The 25178-nt window shown below is 32.1% G+C and overlaps 1 pseudogene; it reads left to right on the top strand.

The window, feature by feature from the left end:
- Positions 1–24828, top strand: part of LOC142331269 (methionine aminopeptidase 2-like) — a 40004-nt pseudogene extending 15176 nt beyond the window's left edge.
- The last annotated feature ends 350 nt before the right edge of the window (positions 24829–25178 follow it).

Here is a 25178-nt window from a genome sequence, read left to right as displayed (position 1 = left end):
GGTCAAACACTCGATCACTGTTCTTTCCCACCCACCCTACTCACCTGACCTCGCTTCTTGTGACTTCTTGTTCTCCAAACTCAAAAGACCTTTGAAAGGAAGAAGATTTGAGACGATTCCTGAGATTGAGGCAAATGCGACAAAGGAACTGAAGAACATCACAAAAGAAGCATTCCAGGACTGTTTCCAAAAGTGGAAACACCGTTGGGATATGTGTGTGCGTCAGGGAGGAGAGTACTTTGAAGGGCACCCAGACAAGTAACTTCTAAATAAAGTACATTTTGTTTTATGACATTGGTCTACATATTTTTTGAACAGATCTCGTCTATGTGTATGTATATATATATATAAAACCTGGCAAAGAAATGCATATCCTGCCAACTTGCCAATCAAGTCATGATTATCAAAATAAAAGATTTAAGCATCAAAATTCGAAAATTTTGAATTAAAAAATTTTTTATTTTAGGGGCTTCCTTATTTTGTGGGGAAAAATTTAGGAAAAAGTTATTTGTAAAAAAGTGTTTCCTAACAGAAAAAATTAATTTAAAAAAAAATTGTTAAAAAATATTGAGAAAATAAAGTATATCTTTTATGAAAGTAATGAAAAATTGCTTCTAAGTGAAGAAAAAATACAGAAAATTTCTTTTAATAAAAATTAAGAGTTAGATCCAAAAAATAGAATATTTATATTTTATAGGAGTGAATAAATTCTTAAAAAGACTTTTAAAAATATTCATATATAGGATAAGCTTAAATTTGTAAAGTTTTCTCTAAATAATAATTGCTTTACTTAAAAAGACTTTTAAAAATATTCATATATAGGATAAGCTTAAATTTGTAAAGTTTTCTCTAAATAATAATTGCTTTAATACAGGCTGAAGTAAGAAAGAAAATTCTCAAAAAAGTTTGCATTTTGGGTCCAGGGTCTGTAATTTAAAAATTCGTAGACATTTCATAATAGCTATATGAAGTATAAACTTTCAAAAAATTCTAGGAAAATGTTTAAACCAAAGGAAATAGTGCAAAGGAACAAAACATAAATCATTGTTAATAGGTGGAGATTTGAAAAATATCATCTCATCTCTTTGAGTTCCCTCAAAAAATCAGAACAAACTATCAAGATACAGAAATTGGCTGTTTGGTGTATACTAGTACGAATAATGTAGATCCATATTTGGAAAGTTGAAAAGGTTTATTGATCTTTATGTTTATGTTTATGAATGTACAATCTATACTAAAAAGAATGCTCGTTACCATGTTTAAAAACTCAACACATGTAACTCAAAAACACAATACTATGGCTTCTGAAAAAGGGTTTTGTTAGGCTTTAATAAATTACTGAACCATTCTGAAAAAATGTTTTCACAAATTTATTGAAAATACAATTATACAATTTTCTTTTACAGAAATAATATTACTCTTCAATTGAATTCTTAAATAATAATTAATTAAAAATTAAAAAAGCGTGAATTTTCTGTAGCTTGTTAAACATGTACATAAATACATGCTCATATAATTTTAATTAACATCTGAATTGTGAATTAAACAATTAATACGAAATCACATTTATTTTTTTATTTTTTAATTGTGTATTTATGGTTTTATCAAGGTTTTTATCACAGTATCCCTTTATCCATTCAGGCAAATGCCTGGAACATTCCTTTTTTTTTCTTTTAGCTGTGAATTGAATATCTATACATTTCTTATGTTATAATAGGTAAATTCAATAAAATTACTTCATTTTTTACAATTTTTCACAGTAATTTCCACAACACAAACACCTTTCAAAACCAGTCTTCAAAGAAACCCTGCCATATTTTGTTGGAAATCTGGACACACTCATCACCTCAAGCCCTTAGGAAGTTTTTATCGCTTGTAATGCAAAATGCCTCCCTTTCAGTCTGTTCTTCACCTGGAAAAAAAAGTCAAGACACGTAGAGCAAAGTCAGGACTGTAGGGAGGGTGCTGTGACAGTTGACAGTTTTTTCTGGTGCTGGCCAAATACTTGAAGATATCTTTAGACCAATGTGCTGGAGCGTTAACGAGATGAAAACCATTTATTCATGTTGAGTTTCGGTGCAGCTTCTTGAGAGCTTAGATTATTTTAGGCAAGTATTATTCAGTATACCGCTTCTCTGTGACTATCTTCTGATTTTCCAGTGTAACATTCTAAAAGTTTTTCCACATTAAAACATACGGCCACCATTCTCTTCTAAACCGATCTGGATTTTTGAATAGTTAAGGGGGCTCCTCATCTTAGAACACTCGCACTTTGCTTTGAGCCTGGGTCAGGACATTACAATAGTACAGCCAAGTTTCTTCACCGATCACAATACTGTATACATAGGGAGTTTTCCCATTTTCAAACTTTTTTAGCATTTCACAGCACCGTGAAATATGACATGCCATCTGATTGTCATCAAGTAATGCGGCACCCAAAGGATACAAAGCTTTCTAACTTGAAGGTGATCTCATATAATAGCACGAACTGCTGCTGCATTAATCCTCAAGTACACCTCTATTTGGTGGTAGGTCACATGGCTGTCCGTCTCAAGAAGTTTTCATACTGCAGCAATGTTACCCTTAGTCACAGTTGAAGGTGACCGACCCGACCTTGGAGCATCCTCAAGGCCAAAATTTCCTCTTCGAAATGCCGGTACCACCGAAATATTATCGATGGGGACAGTCCTCTTCAAGTACAGGAGTCATTTCCTCTAAACAGTGATCATCACTTAAGCCGCATGCAAAATTGCGCAGTATTCAGTTTTTAACCGTTGACGACATGACTGCGTCTTTTCACTAACAATTAAAAAGCAGATCACACAGGTAGTGACTAGAATGGCTACAGTGCAGGACGGGTTGGGAGCTGCCTAAATGTGCGCTAACTTGTGATAACGGATACCTGTGATGATCTATTATCGTCTATTATCGCAAAACCTTTCTAGCGTCTTTAATTTGTATGAGTGCATTCAGAGAATTGAATCTCCATTTTATCATACGGTACTGTACCATTTTAATAAAACTTGTTTATATGTTTTTATGTAGTTTTTTTTTTTTTAATCAAATTATATTTTATTATTTTTAGACTCGACAATATATCCAACGATGGGTAAAATCAGGAATGACAATGATAGACATTTGTGAAGAGCTGGAGAAGACTTCTCGTGCATTGATTGGAGAAAATGGGTTGAAAGCTGGATTGGCTTTTCCTACTGGGTAAGTACAGGATTTTTTTTAAATCAATTCTATTTTACATTTTCATTCTATAGCTTGTTGCTTACATTGTTAAAAGTTAAAAATTCATACTTTGTAGAGTACTCTTCATACTCTTTGTAGAGTTAAAGTTGCACCAGTTTTTCAGAAGCTGATTTTGTATATTGATATAAACAAAAAAAAAAAAGGTTTCTAAATACAGTTGTCCTGAAATAACCTTTGCTTTTTGTTATGACTACTTAAATATCTCAAACTGATTTTTACTCATAAGAATAAAGTACTCTGTTTTATTGGGGCAAATTTGGTGATTTTATGTGTTTTTTGTTCTGAAAAATTGATAAAATATATCTCATACTATATAGAATGTAGTTTTTGAGAAAACTGTTGTAATGGCCAAAAATCTGCTCTTTTTGATTCACTGTAAAAATTAAATTGTCAATAAACAAATGAAAATTTCTAATAAAATTTATAGAGAATTTAATTGTAGGAAATAAAGAGAATAGAAAAAAAAATGTTTAAAACTTGTTGTCCAGTGTTTTATTAAGATGAGCAAAAGACTTTGATTTAATGAATTTATTCTCCAGACAACAGGCCTAATTGTCATTATTTGTGATAGCTGAATTTTATAGTGTATGAATAATCCAAAGTTTGACTGGGATTCACCCAAAACCTTCTGAATAAAAGGCAGAAATGCTGACGCTAAATAAAAATCTTTGTAATCAATTTAAATTGACAAATTATTTTATGATTTTTTTTTTTTTTTAGAAAATGTGAAAAATAAAGTAAATATAGTTTGAAAAAAAAATTTTTTAATGCTAAATAACTAACCACAAATACTTAAAAGATGGTTTTAGCAAGTATTTAACAAATTGATTTAAATTTGTTGTATTAATTTTTAAATAATTTTTCAGGTACAAATATCAAACATTATTTAAATTTATTTAACGTAAAAAAATTGGTGTTTTATTGTATGTAAACCCTAAAACATAAAATGTTTTAGGGTTTACAATAACTTGATTAAATTGTCGGTAAACAAATGAAGTTTGTAGAAAATTTAATTCTGAGGAAATTTATTTTATAGTTGGATTGATTATGAAAAAGAGTTTAAGAAATTTGACTTTTATTTATTAAAAACAAAACAGACCAAAATGTGACAGAAAAATATTGTAATGTCATTTTAAACTGAAACAAAGATCATTTTGATACTGGAAAATGTCTTAGAAACAAAATCAGTCATTTATGTTTACTCTTTCTTATCTTCCAATACTCTTTCATTTTCCTGGAAAAATCCCTTTTACGTTCCTCTGTCCAAACCATCCCAGTTTTCCTTTTTAGGCTTTTCTGCAAATTTAATACCGGGCAAGTTGTTATAATTTCCAGATCCTGTCCTGATATCTTGCAGTGCAATGCCTGCTTCTTTGACGTCTTGAAGCACCTCAGTGAGCCACACCGGTTGCGTTTTTAGCTTTAGCGATCTTTCCAAGAGTCGTTTACTTTTCCTTGATTCCTCCAAACGCAAGAGGTCGAAGAATTTTATTTTCTTCTTTCTTATTTCTTCTGTAATTGGTGTAACGACCTCATAGATTTTATGGTTCAGGAGTAATCTCCACTTTCCTTTCACCAAATATACCCCGCCGATACAGGTCCTTACGATCCTTTATTCTATTTTGGCTAATTTTTCAGTTCTCGATGCTATCTTGATTTGACCCGGTGTTTCACACCCGTACATTACTACCAGTTTGATCACCGTACTATAGTGTCTTATCTTGGCTTGTTTGGAGATGCATTTCTTGTTATAGTTGTTTCGTGTGACCACTTGTGCCATTGCTAGTCTGCGTGCTCTTTCTTGCCAGGCTATTTTCTCGTTTAGATTCCATGTGATGGATTCATCTAAATATTTAAATTTTGATACTATTTTAATTCTGCGACCGTTGATTTCCAAATGTTTCCGCTGTGTCTTTGAACATCGCTTCTGTCTTCTCGTACGAGATCTGAAGTTCAATTTTCGCTGCGATAGAGGCCAATGATTCTATCTGGTGTTCAGCCTCTTCCTATGTTTCTGCAAGGAACGCTAGATCGTTGTTAAATTTACTTCCAATTTTTACTTTCTCTGGATTTTGTTCGTACCAATGTCGCATGATGTATTCTAATGCGCAATTAAACAGTAATGGTAACAATCCGTCCCCTTGCCTGAGACCAGTCTTTGTGTCAAAAGGTTCCGATATCTCCCCCCTGAACTTCACCTTCGACCAGGTGCCCGTCATCGTCAGCTCTAACATTTTCACCAGTTTTGGGTGCAGCCCAAAATTCCTCAGAATTCTAAGCACAGATGGTCTATGGATACTGTCATATATCTGAAATCCACAAATGTAATGATGATTAAGCCCTTGCGTCGCAACTTGTACATATCCATAATTAGTTTTAAGGTGATAATTTGTTCTGCACAACTTCTCCAGGGTCTGAATCCTCCCTGATATTCTCCTAATTCTTTCTCCAGTTGATCCTTTATACGGTTATAAAGTATTCTAGAGAAGATCTTGTACATACAATCTAATAAGATCCCCTGTATAGTTGTTTGGATCCATCTTATCGCCTTTCTTGAATAAGAGGTGGATGATTGCTGTTGACCAGTGTTCTGGAAGTCTCTCGCTGTTCCAAATTTTAGTAAGTTCCCTTTGCAATATCTCTAAGATATGTTAGGTGCAGCGTATTTCTAAAATCAGTTTTGTTTTAAATAAATAAATCAATAGCTTAAATTTCATTATTAAGCTATTAAAAATATTAAGAAATGAAGATTCATTATATAATTTAAATTAAGAATTAAATAGAAAAAATAAGTAGAGATTTTTTATTTTTACGTTGATAATATTAACAGCCGATCAGTAAATGAAATTTCTTTATTACATTTGAATAGATTTGTGTGCTTTCAGAATTAAAGAAAAATACTGTATTCACATATCACTTCTTTTGATTATATCTGCATATTCAAATTAATATGCCAACATAATTTTTGTTTACTGTTGTGATGGAAATATGCTAGTTGGACATTGTGAATATCAAGAAAGATTCCATTATAGATGGATTCCAAATCTGAAAACTCTATGAAACCTCAAATTTGCTCCTTAATTTAACTTCCAATGGCTTTATTTTTACCCTTTGAGTAGAAGAAATGTTTTGCGAGCTGTAATTAAAAATTGAAGCATTTCTAAACACATGTTATGTATTTTTATTTTCATTGTAAAACAGTCCCATATTGAAACATTCAAAATTGGAACTACTTGCCAAAAAAAAAAAAAACAGAAAAAATATTTTTTAGAAGTGGGGAATAAATTTTAAGAAAACTTTTTCCAAAAATATACATACATAGGTTTAACAAATTTGCTAAGTAAAGCTTTTTCTTAATCTAAAATCATCCAATAGAGGTTAAAATAAAAAAAATTAAATGTTCTAAAAACTTCCATGCATTTTAGGAATATAATTTTTTAAAATACAGAGGTTTCTTGGTAGTACTATGTACAAAGTGTAAACTTTCGAAAATATTTTGAATCATATTTAGATCAAAGTGAGATGGAGCAAAATAAAAAACATGTATTAAGAGGTGGGGGTTGATTTTTGAAAAATATATTTTGAATATATGCAATGTATTTTACATATCTAAATGTATTTGTCAAAGTAAAATTTTTTCTAAGAAAAAAAATCGGTGTGGTCAGTCCTGAGATATAATGCCAAAAGCAGTGCGATACATATGCTTTTTTTGGTCTAGATATACTAACTAGTTGGACCCTAAAATGTAAAAATTTTCAACAAAAATCTGATACCTCATTTTTGACATGATCACCATACTTTACCTTTAATATAGCTATTCTACTTGTATTCATTCTAACTATATTCACTGAGAAAGTAAAACATTCTAATAAATGGAATATACATATATGTATAGGTATTTCATTCTAATTGCTCTAGGCGATTTTCTTGTGAACTATGTATAATACAAAAAAATGACCTAAACAAAAGTTACTCAGATTGGAAGGGGACACCTCAGGAGGTGACCTTGAATTTGACTTTAAACTTGACCTTAACTTTATTTCAAAGTTAACATGATTTTTTTCAAAATGGAATGACCCATTTTTGATCCCGCCAATCAAAAGACCAGAAAATTTTACATGGAAATATGTGGTCACATATATGACCTTGGAACTTTTTTGAAGATGATATGGCCCGACATCAGAGATAGTGTTTTATGAATGGTGGGTTTCTATGTTATGAAAAGAGGTGCTATCTGGTATTGTCTTGAATCAGCTAATTGTGTTAATCAAATACTGTATGTGATTGACCCCTAAACCAAATTTATGGCCGTATGACCATAAATTTGGTTACCCCATAAAAAAATTTCCTACATCATTTGTGTGACCACATATTATTTTCTGCTCTTTTCATTGATGGGGTCAAACATAGGTCATTCTATAAGAAAAAATGTTATTAACCTTGAATTAAGGTCAAATCCAAGGTCACCATGAGGTGTCCTCTATCCAATCTGAGTAACTTTTGTTTAGGTAAATTTTGTATTGTGCGTAGTTTACAAGAAAATCCCTGGGGGCGATTAAAATGAAACATTCTATATATACACCAGCAAATTATGAAATTAAAAGCAAGCTCACTGTAGCTATTTATATATAACAAATACTGTTGTATATAATCTATTGATTTATTATCAGCGATTTAAATATTATACATTAGTCCTCACTATTATTTACATTATGCTGGAAATGTGGTAAGTGTTTGATTTAGTAAATGACAGATGGAAAATGTCTATTGGATAATGCTATTTTGTCTTTAAAGTAAAAAAAAAAAAATTTGGGGTTTTTTTCTTTATAGGTGCTCACGAAATCATTGTGCTGCGCATTATACCCCTAATGCTGGTGATAAAACTGTTTTGGAGTACGATGATGTTACGAAGATTGATTTTGGAACACATATTAACGGTATTATTTAAAAAAAATATAATTTTAAAATAGTAAATTGAATAAATCAATTTTATGCCTATTATGTAACAAGCAAGCCGTAGGAAAGCATGATTTAGATCGGTATGATTCTCAGGTATTGGGATTTTCCTTAATTTAATACCGAATAAAATTTTGAGGTCTTTCATTTTTTATTACAAAAAAAATATGAAGGTAATTTGATTGAGTAGTTTTGAAAGTATGTATTTAAAATATACTTTTTAAGATACGAGGGCTATTCAGAAAGTAAGGAATGTTTTGGAATTTTAAAAAACCAAGTACAAGAAAAACTTTTTATTATATACATGTGAAAGAGGGACTAAAATACTACTTTTCAACATAATCACCATATAAATTCATGCGCTTAATAGCGGTGGACTAGGTTTGAAATTCCTGTGTCATAGAATTCTGCCGCCTGTGATCTCAACCGCTCAGTGACGCACCCATCTTGCACAAAATTTATGGTAGCTTAGCTTCTGTGAAACAATTTCAAACAATAAAGTCTGTGAAAGTTGTGGGAAACATAGAGAAAGCCTCAGTTATTGTTAAACGGCGGTTTTCACGAATCTTTTTGTCAACTTTAGAGACCAGATCGTCAGTCACAATGCTCGGACATCCACTCTTCTCTTTATCATGAACGTTTGTTCGGCCATTTTTAAACTGAATGCACCACTTCCTGACAGAACTTTCACTTATTACATTGTTCCCATACACTTCACACAGTTCCCGATGAATTTCTATTGGTTTTAAGTTTTTTGCCGACAAAAAACAAATCGCAGACCGCACCTCTCACAATTGGCAGGATTTTCGATTGCAGCAGACATTTCAAATTTGTATATAAAAAAAAAAGGCCAGTGCGGAGATGTTCCCGTTGTCACGGCTGGACGCTGACTGAGGTGCCGAGCACGAGCACACCAATATATATGCGATTGGCGTGCACCTGGCGGCGTCAGGTGGAAACGTTCCTTACTTTCTGAATAGCCCTCGTATTTAAGAAACCAAAAATATATCTTCAAAGAGGTTATGAAGATATCAGCCATTTTAGCAAGGTTTTATTGTATTTATTTAATAAGTTTTGTTTTCGATAAAGTAATTTTTTTAAATGCAATTGCATAAAAATTTGAATGTTTTGGTTTCCATTTTTGTAGTATAATAAAAATAACAGAAGTTTATTATTATTATTTTTTTTTTTTAAGGTCGTATTATCGATTGTGCTTGGACTTTGTCATTCAACCCGAAATATGATAAATTGATTGAAGCCGTTAGAGATGCGACTAATACTGGCATCAAGGTAATATTTATTTATTTCTAATTTTTACTTTCCCAGGAGTATACTTGTATTTTATAATTATTGATTCTTTATACTATGTAATTGAGAAAATTTTCTCTACTCGGGTCAAATTTTTTACATCAGGATATTTGCAAACTTTAATATTTTATGTCCTCTAATAAAAAAACAATTTTAGTATTGAAAGATTCTGGAGGGTTATATATATTATTATTATTATTATTATTATTATTATTATTATTATTATTATGCTTTTACGGCCAACATGGGACCACTTAAGTCAATTTTAGTTGGATCTTTTCTGAGAAAGCGTGTTATTTTACTCTTCCGAGCTGCCCAGTATTTCTTCATCCGTTCAGATCTTGCTTTCTTTTCTTCATCCGTAAACACCCTCTTCGTTGTATTTTGTCGTTTGTCTGTCTTTTGTTTAAATCTAATGTTTTTGTCTTTTAGCTTTGTAATTTTTCCAATTTTATTCTGTAGGTCAGTCAGGGAAATTCCCAATTCTTTCATATGTTCTCTAATTTCTTTGATCCATCCTACTTCTAGCTTTTGGAACCAGAGATTTTCAATGATATTTCTTGACAGTCTTGTTTCCGATGTCCTTATGAGATGACCAAAGAAAGAGATTTTTTTTTCCCGCATAGTATCAGTAACAGGCTCTATTTCTCGATACACCACCTCATTTGGCACAATCCACCATCGGCCTTCTTTTTGGTGTTTTTTATTGATACACGTTCTGACAATTCTCCTCTCTATTTTCAGAATTTTTTCAATTCGGTTTTTCTGAGTGATTTTGAAAAGGCTCTCGCTTCCGTAAGTGACTTCTGGCTGTACTGCAGTTTTATAATGTTTAAGTTTTGTTTTAGAAAAAAGGGATTTTTTGTTATATGTTGACCAAGTTAATTTTTGGGATTTAATCATTTTATTTGTCCTGTTTTGCCATGTCACTTTTTCATTTAAATTATAAGTTATTATTTCCCCTAGATATTTAAATTGTTTTACTATTTTAATTTTCTGATTGTTTACCGTAATGTGCTCTATTACCAGAGGATCTATGGCCATTAGTTCAGTTTTTTCGAAAGAGATATGAAGTCCTATCTTTTGTGCTAGGTTTTGATTTGTGTTTTGGCTTCTTGAATATTATTTGCTAAAAGAGCGAGGTCATCTGCAAATCCTAGGCAATTTAGTGTGATGGAGTTTTTCTTAGTACCCATTTTTATATTTTTGGGATTTATTTCATACCATTTTCTCATGACAAATTCGAGGGCGCAGTTAAAAAGGAGTGGTGAGAGGCAATCTCCTTGCCTCAATCCAGTTTTTATGTAGAAGGGTTGAGAGAGTTCACCTCTGAATTTCACTCTGGACTGGGTATTGGTTAAAGTGAATTTTATCATGTTTACGAGTTTAGGGTGAAGGCCCAGGTTTCTCAGAATATTCAGCATGGATGGTCGGTGTATACAATCATAGGCCCTTTTAAAGTCGACGAAGGTGATTATTAGTTGTTTTTTCCGTCTTTTATATAAGTCCATCATAAGTTTTAGGGATATTATTTGCTCCGGGCAACCTCTCCATGGCCTAAATCCCCCTTGGTATTCCCCAAGTTCCAGTTCAAGTTGGTCTTTGCATCGGTTGTATATGATTCTCGACAGGATTTTGTATGTGCAATCCAGGAGAGATATGCCTCTAGTTTTCCGGATTAGTTTTATCCCCTTTTTTATGCAATGGATGAATGAGGGCTGTGGTCCAGTGTTCTGGAAGTTTTTCTTTGTTCCATATTTTCACAAGGCATAGATGTAGGGAAGTTTTGACTGAATAAACTGATGAGTGTTTCCAGAGTTCTGTGAAAAGCTGGTCTTCTCCGCTTGCTTTGTAGTTTTTTATTTCATTTAAGGCTGCGAGAACTTCTTGAATTGTTGGCGGGTTGATATTTACCGGTGAAGTTTTAACTGGAGTTTCAGTGTCAATCTCAAAATTTTCCTCTACAGAGCATTGTTTCCATTAATTTGCACTCCCTACATGTTCTTCATATTAGTTATTATACTCCTGCTATGTACTGAAATTGTGGATAATTATTAAACTATCCTTGTATACTCACTTAGCAGCAAATTTGTTAATATATATATTTTTTCCTTAAATTATAGTATTTTTTCAGATTTTTCTTTTTGTTTCGTTATCATTAAAGTTTCAAAGCAATGGAAGTAGACAGCATCTTCATCACAGTTATGTTATTTTTTCAAACTGCTGGTATAATAGTAGCAGTCTTTATAAGTTGTAATTTATTCCTTTAAAATTTAAAGTAATCCAGTTTCCATGATTAATTACATTATTTTCTGTTTTATTTTAGGCTGCTGGAATTGATGTTCAGTTATGTGAAGTGGGTGCTGCTGTACAGGAAGTTATGGAGTCATATGAAGTCGAATTGGATGGCAAAACATATCGTGTCAAATCGATTCGTAATCTCAATGGCCACTCCATTTCACCATATCGTTAGTATTTACATTATAGTTTTATTTTAGTTTTTTTTTTTTTTTTATTATTTATTAAATGCCATTCGTTATTAGTACAGTTTATACTTTTTAATTCTATGTCATTGATGGTCATAGTAAATGTTAGCGGTGATAGTTTTTTACATTGCTAAAAATTACACCTTTGAAAGTTTACTGACCGTGCAGCAAAACTTTCTTGTGGTTTTTTGCACATTTAATGTTTCCAGCAAATGTTATTTGGAGATGAGCTGGGTGTTAAATTTTTATTGGAGATTGCATTTTTTTTGTTGTTGATTAGAATTGTTTTATTGTATCTGTAAAGAAAATATTAATAAAATTAAATGTAATTATCAAATATATTTTTTTACATTAATATAAAGCCACTTGTAAAAGATATTTTATGGGAAAAATTATTTTAAATAACTTAACAAAATTTTTGTAACTTGTAATGGTAAAAAAATTCACTTTTTTTTTAATTTTTTGAAGGAAAAAACCAAATATTTTAGCAAAAATACATATTCATCAATCATTTACAAACTGTAATTTCATTACACGCCCGGCTTTCATTGTGCTTGTTGCTGGAATTTATTCATTCGGTTGACTGTATAAGTCCAATTACAGCTACGTGTGACCAGGATTTAAACCCTTCTGGAGTGAATGACCGAGATGCTACTGCTTCACCATAGAGGTTGCCAGAAATAGTTTATTTATAAGTAGAAGGGCAACAGATTGTTGTGATCGTTTATGATTATGATGTAATATTTATAATAATAATGTTATGCATGGGAAAACTGTGAGAGATAGATTAGTGTTGGATATTTGGATTGACTGTCATAAAATTCTGAAAAAAGAAGGCCAATTCAATTGCAAAATGATGATTTATAATGTTTTTGGATTGGAAAGAATTTTTGCCGATAAGATTAAAATTTTTATATTGTAGAATGTAACTGTCAGAAGTTCTTGGTGGAATGCCTAAAATAGCTTGAGGATGCTCGCTAAAGAGTTACTTTTCTTTATGTCAAAGCATGACGCTGTTTCACAAGTAAAAAATAAGGTTTTACTCATGTAGAACCAAACGAGGAATTTTTTACCAACTCCCTTTCAGCAGAGATTCAGATCAGAGTGTCTACTATCACTTCATCGAGATGACAACCAATTGGCTTTAATTACTAACTGTTGAAACCAATGCAAGAATGATGATAATAACTAATTTAGTACCCTGTTCAGGGAATAATGAAACAGATTCATTACAGGTACTGTAGTGAAAAATCAATCATTAATTTTTTTTTGCCTGGATGACGAACAAACCCTGAATAAATTTAGTATTTTATTTGTTTTTACTAAATTTTTTCAGCCATACATCGTTTTATTTAAAAAATTATTCAGTTTGTTGTTAAATGCTCAAAATTTTTTTTTATGTTAATTTTAAAACTCTTCAGTCATGATTTTTGATTTTATTACATTCACTTAAATACTGATTTTATGTACGATTAAAAAAATATTTTCTAAAAATTGGCAGGATTTTTATCTGAAGGGAAGAATATGAATGAATGATTTTTTCATTACGGTTAATTTTTTTTTGAAAATGTTTTAATAAAAACTAGGAAAGAGGCATTTATACTTTAATGAATTAATACTTGATGTGGCTGATGTACAATCATGAATCCGAAAAAAGAGGAGTCCCAGAGGCAGTCAATGGTCAATCTCCCCCTTAATAATACAAAGGAATGTATTATTTCTTCAAGTTTTGGTATTATCAACTTAGAGAACATAGTGGGGGGTTTGTCAGGATTGTGTTCACAGAACTGATATGAGGAAGAATTGTTCAACGATAAGAGTAATGAGCGACGGTAAGAGAGGAACAATTTAACTGTGATCTTCATTTTTACTACCTTTTACCCAGTGTTGCTTAATTAAACCAGTCACAAAATTATTAATTTTTGTATTAACTGAATGGTTTAGATGGACTTCTGATTAGATGAATATACTCAGTTTTATAAACCATTCAATTTAAGTTACATAATGAAATTTTTATTTGTAATGAAGAGAAGTAGAATTTTTATAAAATGACAGAATCAGAGAATCATAAATTGAGAGAGGAAAGAGAGTGTTAGGAGTGGTTGAGATAAATGCTGTATTAGCCAAATAAATTATTTTTCTTTTCTTTTTTATTTAGGTATCCACGCCGGTAAGACTGTTCCCATTGTGAAGGGTGGTGAAGCCACAGTAATGGAGGAAAATGAGTTTTACGCGATAGAAACTTTTGGCTCGACTGGACGTGGTCAAGTACATAACGATATGGATGTTTCACATTATATGAAAAACTTTGATGCCGGTTACATACCTTTAAGGTAATACTCTTAAAAATTTTTTTGTATAAATTTGATTAATTGTTAACATTTTTATTTTTCTGGCTGTGTAGTTATATTGTTTTGTATGGACTGATTTAGAAGATATTCAGCAATTATTTTTGTATAAGGGAAATCGATGCTGTTTAATTTTGATCACAGTCAGTGAAGGAGGAAGCAAGGGAGTAAAAATCTGGTTGCTGTATCTCAAAATTTCACTTTGTATAAATTTTTTACACTTTATATAAATATATACATATACTGAGTGATATTTTACTATGGAAACAGCTTTATACTGCACATCTTAGAAATACAGAGTGTCCCATATAAAACGCAATCCATCATCCATGAAATTTCAAAAGTCAAGCTTACTCCCCTACTCGTTACTGAAATGGACTCGTCCAACATCTGAACTTCGTGGCGACGCAGTAGAACACTACCGATAGTAACAACAATGCAATCATAACGATCAGTGTATTGCTAGTGACAAGATGGTGTTTTTGCTAGATGAACGGGCTTTCATTGTCGAGTCGTATTTCAGTACGAAATCAGCGGTCGCAGTGCAAGATTTATTTCGCCATAACTAGCCGGATAAACCGGCTTCTAACAAAACATTAGTATTAAGGTCAGTTGCAAAATTTAGAGAGACCGGTTCTGTTAATAACAAGGAACACAAAAGATCTGCGTCCGTATTGAATACTCAAAAAATACTTATCATTTTTCAACTCAAGTCACATTCTCAAACTGATTAGTTGATTTCATTACAGTACTATTTCTCTTCAATTGTGCATTTGGGCAATTTCATTTAGTTCTGAGGGCCAGTATAAAATATCTATTATAAATATCTGATTTTTTTGCTTGATTCTGATTACATATCATTGATGTTTATTAATTTTGGTTACAATGTATGGGTTTACAACTGCCATGGGTCATTCCATAATTCTTTACTTGCATGCTTGCATTCTCTAATGTTCTATTTAATTTTCTCAGGAAAGTTATGAAGCTCCGCTAGTTTTTTTTAAAGATTCTCATATCTCCAATTTTCATTTTAGATCATCAATATAATTTTTACTTTTTTTTACACTACCGATTTTATTTTAATCAATCTTCCTCTCATAATTTGTCTCAGCCAGTTTTTTCTGAATTGCTTTGAATGAGTTTCTACTCTTGTTAATTCTTCACGTTACCTTTTCATTTTGTCTGCCCATTTGTTAGTTGTCTTTTCACCTCTTCCTGGCCCATATTAAAATCGTTCAATTTTTTTTCTTAGTGTCCATATTTCACATCCATTTAGAAGTACATTTCTTCTTATTTTGAAATGTTAACTCCATTTTATGGTGTGATAACCATTTCTTTCTATCAAACGCTTTAGGCACTACTATTCTTTGTTTCGTTCTCTCTTTTTTCCTTTTTTCACTGTTGTAATTTTCTATTAACAGTGTATGTATGTTTTATTTATTCAATTTACCATTTTTTGTCCTGAGATTCATCGTCTTATTATTGCCTTTTATTTTTCATTAATTTTCTTTTCTCGATATTTATTTTTATTCCGTATTATATTATAAATCTTGTAATTTTAAAATCATGTGTTTGAATATTTTTGATCATATCTTTAACAATGTGTGTATCAAATAAAATCTGTTACAGGCAGTACTATTTCTTACTCTTTTTCATTTGTTAAACCATTCAGTTTGAGCTGCCTTTTTCCTTTGTCAAACCACTCGGTTTGAGCATCCTTTACTCTTATTACTTTCTTATTCGGGTATAATCTGTAAATAATCTTCACAACAGTTCTGTTTTTTCGGTGTGAAATGCTTTAATAAAATTCTAAGCTTGTCACCATTTTTAAATACATAACATTATTATGCTTATGTACATTCCCTTCTTAAGTGTATCATCCCTTGAGTCTTTCTCAAAAGGTAGAACAAGTTTTCAAAATACAAAAATTGGCTGTTTGGTGCCCATAAATCTTTGAATTATGTAGACTGTATTTTGTAAAATGTTTATTTATCTGTTTTTTTACGTTCATGAATGTGCAATCTTTGCTAAAAAGAATAGTCGTAGCTGGGAAAGTCATGCAACACTTTGCCATCTTTTATATATATACTAGCTGTACCCGCCACGCTTCGCTGTGGCACATTGTGGTTGCATGGATGAGAAATGAGAAACAAAAAAAGCATACGTTTCCTAGAAGTTAAATTTTGCAATACTTGTGGATATACAATATTTTTTTGTTTTTCCACTGTCTGCGTAGATATAAAGGTTATCTGGTTTGCCGACTCGAGAACACGCACATACAGTTGTCCATGTGAGAAGCAATCCGCATCTAAATTTAAACCACACAATTCTAAAGATTGACCTTGAGCTTTATTGATTGTGATTGCAAATTCCAGTCGAATTGGGAATTGCAATCTTTTAAATTGAAATGGTGTATCGGTCAGGATCATGGGTATTCGAGGAATGAGGACATCTTCACCTTTGAAAGGTCCTGTTAAAATCGTTGCTTCCACTACGTTATTCATCAATTTCTTAACTGCAAGTCGCGTGCCGTTGCAGAGTTTTGACTGATTAATATTCCGCAACAGGATAATTGGCACACCTATTTCCAATTTTAATATGTGTGGTGGCATCCCTGGCAGATCAAGTGAGTTTAAAAATTCCGTTGGATAATTAACTACTTCATCTGCTTCCACAACGATGTCTATCGACTTATATGCAATTTCCTCACTTTTAATGCTGGATTGAAAAACATTATTAAGTTGATAAACATCTTTATTCTTTGCGGCAAGGATAGCTCGTTCACTGAGCCGATCGTGATTTCTATGATTAGTTTGAATATCAGGAAATACTTTTTCGATCAGTTCTTCTTTCGATGTTACTAAATTACAAAAATTATCAGGAAATGATATTCGTCTAGACGTCTCATCGACTGGCAGTTGTCCGTTTCCAATGCCCAGTAACTGTCGTGAGAATACCTCAGCTGATGGATCGTTCTGCAACTGGACACGCATATTCGTTGTCGACTGCAATGTACATACGTGTCGCCACAGTGTTGAATATTTCAGGCAAGCATTTATTTCGTCTACTGGTGTAGATCGAGAAATTACAGGCAATCTTTGCCTAAAATCTCCTGTGAGCAATATCAAAGCATTCCCGAACGGTTGAACGATTCCACGCAAATCTCGTAACGATCAAGAGCTTTAAGCGATTTTTTATGTGCCATCGTGCATTCATTCCAAACAGTGAGTTTACATTTTTGTAATACTTTTCCCATACAGGATGCTTTGGAAATATTGCATGCAGGAGTCTCGATGATTTGCATGTTTAATGGCAACTTCAGAGCTGAATGCGCAGTCCTTCCACCTGGTAACAATGTTGCAGCTATTCCAGACGAAGCAAGAGCTAAGGCTATGCCATTTTTTGATCGAACCATTGGTAGAATCAATCTAATGAGGAATGATTTCCCAGTTCCTCCTGGCGCATCCAAGAAGAAGGTCCCCCCAGCTCCGTCATTTATCATTTGCATTATGCGATCGTAAATGCCTATCTGTTCACGCGTTAATTTGGGAATGTTTAATCGGACATATGACTGAAGATCACCGATGTTGTAACTCTGTTCACGGCGTAAATCCACATCAAATGAAGCAATCTCAGCTCGGGTGGGTGCTGGCATTCCCATTGACTAAGAACTTTATTTGCATTAGCTAAGCACTTGTCTTCAATATTTATCAATGCTTTGTTGTAAGTGCCTTCTGTAAATTCAGACAAAAGTGAATATTTAACCTAACAAAGGATTTTTTGGTGATTATGTAGGGATATTATTTTCTGTGTATTTGGTTATTTTGACTTTTTTTGTTTGCATAGTCTTAAGTCTATCTGGGCTATAAGAAAGTTGGGTGTTTTAATTTATTTACTGTAAGTCATCCTTCTTGGTGGCTTTTTCTTTTTGTTTTGGTGTTTTTTTTTTTAAATAAAATACTGATGTTTTAGCTGTTATTTAACAGCTAAAACATCAGTATTTTATTGCTCAGTATGTTTTAGCTGTTATTTAACAGCTAAAACAATAATTCAAAGAAATTTGATACTTAATCAGTTGTGATTTTGTTTACATTGGCAACGACCATGCGGGCTCTTTGTGATTGGTCGTTGTGTTTGACATCAGCCATCTTGCATTGATCTGATTGGTTTTCCTTTGTTTACATTTCCAAATTAAAAATAGATGAAAACAATCTTTGATGTGGGTTATATATTGTGATAAAATTTGAGCTCAATCGGTGCAGAACATTTTGAGTTTTTAAAGCGTACACAAATGAACTTAACATTTTTATATATATAAAGATATATATATATGTATATATATATATCAAGCAAATGCCGAATAAATCAAGGTTTCTTTTTTTATCTGTGGAGTAGTATTTCTACGAGGTCTGTTCAGAAAGTAACCCAATTTAATGTTTTTAATCTTTATTATTAATTTTACAGATGATTGGTTTTTGTCTTCTTCAAAGTATTCATCTCTCTTACTAATACACTTTTTCCAGCGGTGTTTCCACTTCGCCAAGCAGTTCTGGATAGCTTCATTTTAAATGGCCTTTAAGGTCCATGACAAATTTGCTGTAATGTCATCAATAGTCTTAAAACTTTCATCGCCGATTTTAATTTCAGAAATAAGAGAAAAATAATTTGACCAGCAGGGAGGCAGATGGAGGACAGTTGTCTGATTTTTGGCACAAAACTGAGTGTGCGGGCGCGCATTGTGTTGAAGGAACCATGAGTTGAACCATGAGAACCACACCTCTGGTTCCTTTCTGCGGATTTTTTTCACGTAACCATTGTAAATCACTTTGATAGTATGCCCATGCCCGGTTCACTGTTTCACCTTGAGGCAAGAATTCAAAATGCACAGTTCCGTTAAAATCAAAAAAACAGAGAGCATTACTTTGACATTGGATCGAAATTGACATGCTTTCTTAGGGCGTGGAGATTCTTTGTCAATCCATTGTGATGATTGAACTTTTTGTCTCAATATCGTAGCTGTAAACCCAGCTTTCATCTCCTGTTATGATCCATTGCATGAATATTTCATCGTCATCTGCTTGTTCAAGAAGTTGCTGCCAAACATCTACTCGATGTCCTTTTTTGTTGTCATCAAATGAACAAACTGTACTGCAACTCGATCCGTGTTAAATTTTTCACTCATAATGTTATGGCATTATCCAATCAAGATGCTTTAACCTCTTGTGCAAGTTCTCTGACAGTCAATCGGCGATTTGCACGCACCAGGTAGTTGATTTTCTGAATGCAGGTGTCATCATCAGTTGAAGTCCAAGGCCTTCTTGGTCGATGACCACCTTCAATGATGACCATTTTTAATCGTGAAAACTGTTCGTAACATTGTGTACACCCAAAGTGTCATCTCTGTAAGCTTGTTTCGAAAGTTGAAACTTTTCTGTAAAAGTTTTCCCCAGTTTCATGCAAAATTTTATATTGTATCCATTGCTCCCAAAAATTGCACATTACAAAAATCGTTTTACTAACACTTAAACACGTTGCACTCAAATAATAATAACGTGAAAATTAAATGAGATACCAATAATCCAAGAACATGTGGTTGCAGAGGAGGTTATGCAGAATAACAGTTCTGCCAACCACAGTCACTAAATATCTGTTGGCGCATAATTAAAATGGTTGGTTATTTTCTGAACGGATCTCGTATACTCATTCCTAATGTGAGCTAAATAATATATTATTATGTAAACATCAGAATAAAAGATCTATTTGTATATTTCACCGGTAGTTCTTGTGAAATTAATTTCATCGTTGTTTGTATATGTCTTTTATCAGAATTTAAATTCTGTTAAAAACAACTTAATTCTGTTGTTCCAATAAATTAACAAAATTTATGTTATTCTTTATTTCATTTTATAGTTTTGCATGTTTTTATTTATTTATTTAACTTCTTTTTTTTAATGAATTTGGCTGACAACCACATGAAGCAACATTTTGCATTCTTTTTTCTGATCAGACGTTTTCTTTTTTCCTCTTGGGAATCCTCGAAATCTTGTAACAGTTTTCTGATCGTAATCTTATACTATTTCTTCAGGTTTTTTCATTTCTTTTAGGCCTTTTTGCACTGAAGTTTATTGAATTCTGTTCTTTTTGTTGTAAATATGATTGAAGATTTGTTTTTTGTGAACCTGCTATTCGTTCTTATTAAGTGGCCAAAGAATTTGCTTCTTTTTTTCTGATGGAATCTGATGTTTTCTCAGTTTGATTGTATTTGTAAATGCATAAATACGTGTAAATATTCATATTTATTACTTCTAAATATTTGTTTTCATCTATTTTTATTGGTCCCAAGATTTTCCTTTCTTTATTAATATTGGATTTATTTCACCTGATTTCAAACTAAAGGTATGTTCTTATGCGTTTAGGCCTTCCAGCTTGGTTATTATATTGCAATGCCTAATATCGGTTTTTATTGAGATGCCTTTTTTATGTAAATATCTTTTGTTGGTAGGCCAAATTCTTTTTTCTCATTCTTCTTTGATCAGGTTCTTTCTCTAAACCATGATTTAGATTATTTCCCCAAGATATTTAAGTTTATTGACTTTGTTGATTTTTCCATTTTTTGTATTTAGGGACTTAATTTATTTATCGTTACTTTTTTTTTATTTGTTCTAGATTGGGATCATCAAGAAGTTTACTGAATACCATCAATACTCATTTTGGTACTTTAGCATTTTGTAAAAGATGGTTGGACAGAGTCGGATGTACTAAATATCAGATGGCACTTAAATATCTTTGCGAAAAAGGTATTTCTTTTTTTTTATACAGGGTTATCATAAAAGAATGGTGCAGTTTTGAACATGGTTTAAATTAAAACTAAATTACAGTTTGTTTTTTATTTTTCACATTTGTCGTCTCAAACATTTTTTTACATAATTAATAAATTTCAATATGTGCACCTTTAGTCTTGACAAATGTCCAAACTATACTCGACTTCTCTCCAAACATTAGTTAACATTTCTTCGTTAACGGTTGTCATCGCTTCATTAATCCTGTTTTTTAAGCGGTTTAGGTCGCAAATTTTTTGTGTATAAACAACGCTTTTGATGTACCCCCGCAAGAGAAAATCGCAAGGTGTCAGGTCTGGAAGCCAAAGTACGGGTCCTTGCCAGCCTATCCATCGATCTCTAAATTTTTCGTTCAAAGTGTCCATAACCGGTGCATTGAAGTGCGGGAGAAGCACCATCTTGTTGGAAATGAAGTCGATGAATGTTTTCGAGTTCACCCGGCTGAGGAAAGCAATAATCTGTTAACATGTCAAGGTACACGACTCCATTAACTGTTTTTTCGGCAAAGAAGCAAGGCCCTATTACATGGTTTTCATCACACCACACCAAACATTAACTTTAGGCAAATCGCGTTGTTTCTCGATAATTGCGTGTGGGTTTTCAGAGCTTCGTATTTGTGGATTGTGTCTGTTAACACATCCATTCACGTGGAATGTAGCTTCGTCTGTAAAAATTATATCGTCTAAAAATGGTTCGTTTTCAATCATTCTTGTACGACATTTGAACAGCGAAATTGGAATGTTTTAGACCATTATCGGGTTTCAATTCCTGCAGTATCTGGATTTTATAAGCATGTAAATTTTGTTTTTTACGTAAAACTTTGTGAACTGTTGATTTTGGAATACCTAATTCGACGGTTCAACGGGGGATGGACTTCCCAGCACTTCTAATTGCCGATCGTCTAATTATTCACCCGTTTTGTCCGGTACACTCGGTCTGCCGGTTGATTTCTGTTTCTTAACCGATCCGGTTTCTTCGAATCGTTTGAACCGACGCGTTATGTTATTTTTGTGTGGTGGATCTCTTCCAAAATCACGTCAAAACACACGTTGAACTAAAATTACAGATTTTAATTCGGCCATCAATAAAACACACTTTGCTTTGTCTTTATCTGAGAACGTAGTAACTCGCTAAACTCACCGCAACAACAATACAAGAACTGACGTTTGTCTTTATTTCTTGACTACATATTTTACAATATGCAACAATTTTTAATGTTTTAATTTTAACGTGTAATTTTCAAAAACATTTTTATTAACTGATGATGAGGAAAACTCTCGACAGCGCTTTTATGATAACAATTGAAAGAGCAATAAGATAAGGTAAGCAACATCGTTAGATTTTGTACTCTTGGTAGAAAGCTAAGTTATACGTTTGTCCTTTATTATATATTATTTAATATATGAAATATAAACAACCAAAACACAATAATTAGATAAGTTATACTTAGAATATTAATTCCAAGAATTAATTTTTGTGGAATAGAATTCAATACCGACTGAAGATGCGGGATCCTGTGAAAATCAATTATTGGAATTAATATGGTAAGTATAATTTTTCTGATACTGTGTTTTGGTGATTTATATTTTGTATAATATTAAATTTTATTATGGAGTGGTCAATATGTTAATGAATTATTTGAATTTTCAAAAATTTATTTATGCAGTATACATATTTATAACTTTAAAGTTTTGATTGAAATTAAAAGTATCAGAGAAGTAATTTGAAGCGTGTAAAATGATCTGTTTTTATTTGGGTTGGACAATAACTTTCCTGCTAATTAGCATTCTGATGAATCGTTCCTTTTTGTTTATCGATAGAAATAGCATTCTACACTACAGCCATATTATGACAATATATCACAGTTCTGTGATATATCAGTTCAGTAATATATCATAATACTGTGATATTTGTACCAGGAGATAATATTTATAAAGTACGGGCAATCTATGTCCATCATTCAAAATCTGGTACAGAAGAAGTAATACATTGAAATTTGACATTGAAGTAACAACTATTAAAGGAAAAACTTAAAATGTAAAAATTATCCTGTGATGTTATCTTTTCAAAAGAAAATCAAAGATAAATTAGAAGAAATACTAGATGTCATGAATTTATTCCTAGGAGAGAATTTCTGTCTGAAAATAAATAGGGTAAAAAAAGGAAATGAAGTGTGACAGAAAGAAACATTACTTTAAACATTATTTTACTATTTAAAATGTATATAATTTTAAATGTAATTTAATAGGCGTACAAGGAGGAAGTCATCTGGTGTGCACAGCAGATTTTTTCCTTTACTTTCGCATTTACACTATACAGAAAAGATGACACGATCGCCTAGTTTTTTCAGAAACTAGGAGAGCTTTTCAGAAAGTCAATTAAGATCCGTGAGCATTCCAAAAGATAGTGGCCATCGATTATCTTTGCTGTTGATGTGAATGGTTTTTCTCTTCTGTGGAATGAATTCCTGTACTTTGACTGTTTGTTTTCAACAGGTCAGTAGCAATATACGAGTGTTTCCCAATATGAAATTGCACAAAATTTCCTCTTGAATATGTTGAAACAGCTCTAAACTGTGTTTAAAAAATGTTTACTCGCTCACGCTTTTGATAGATTGTGATATAATTATGGCATCCATCTTGAAAACTATTTTGGATATTTATCCAAAATATGATGTACTTAATCATTTAAGATGTCATTAGTCTTTGTGATCGGTTTCTATTCTCAGTCATCATATGAATTTTTATTTAATATTTTGCTGTTTAATCTCTATAGATCGTTATCCAGAATATTCAAAACCGGTTCTAATCGATAAAGCTAACTCGCAATAATTATCTCCCCCGGTTTTAATTTCTTTGTGGTTTTCACTTTCAAAAAGTAATGATTGATCACCACACATAATTCTCCTTCATTCGTTTTTTACAAATTAAAATACTCGATCGCTCAAATGATTGCCAGCAACAGATTTATGAATGTACCTGGCAGAAAGTCGGTGTATGCTCTAGTGGAGATGCGGTAAACTAAGAACAAAGAACAACTTCAGTAATGTAGTGTGCATGGAAGTAATCAGACACCCTTCATAAGAAAGCGTGTTTTTTTCACACGCTTCTCTTTTCAGAGGATGATGTAAACTGAAACCTGGTTTGACCGTGGAATTAAAAAACAGAAAGATTTTAAATTGATCTCTCCCCTGTTGAATATTTCTTTGTAAGTGTGTTATTGTGTTGTTTATAAATTTTATTTATTTTTTCAGATATTGTTGAAGCGTATCCGCCATTGTGCGACATAAAGGGTTGTTATACTGCTCAGTTTGAACATACAATCGTGTTACGACCTACATGCAAAGAGGTTATTAGCCGTGGAACTGATTATTAAATAAATGTGTACAGTAACCTCAGTATTGTTCTGTTTTGTTACATTGTTATTATTTTTTATTATTATGATCATTATTGTGGAGTTTATATATATGTTTCTTTTTTGTGAAATTTATTTTTTTTTTGCTTTGTTAATATTTTTTTTTAGTTTTGATGCGATCCTGATTATGTATCTGGATTCAGTAAGTGGAATATTGTGTTTACATTTTGGATAGTGTATTATGTGGTTTATTGAAAATCCATTAAAACAGTTGATAAAAAAAAATTGTTATTTTACTAAATTTTGAAACCCGATGGAGCAATTTAACATTCTGAAATGTCACATTGACTTCTGAAAAAAAAATGGTTTATATAATTTTTTCCATCAAAGCTAGGAAAGTTACGTTGTGGTTTTAGGTTTCTTTGCCCTCAACAGACTACTACTTAGAAAGAGAATTTTAAAGCATTCAAATAAAGTATTATGTTAAAAAAATTATTGTAGTCTTCGAGTAAAAATTTCAGATACAGCATCCACGGTGACCGTTTTCTTACTACCTTCTTGATGAATTATAAGCAGTATTTTTAGCATCGGTGAATTATAATCTGAAATAATTTTACAAAATTTCATAA

The sequence above is a fragment of the Lycorma delicatula genome, chromosome 10, assembly GCF_047948215.1.
Source record: "Lycorma delicatula isolate Av1 chromosome 10, ASM4794821v1, whole genome shotgun sequence".
NCBI lineage: Eukaryota > Metazoa > Arthropoda > Insecta > Hemiptera > Fulgoridae > Lycorma > Lycorma delicatula.
Note: the sequence above shows the minus strand (reverse complement) of the source record. Positions and strands in the feature narration are given on the sequence as shown.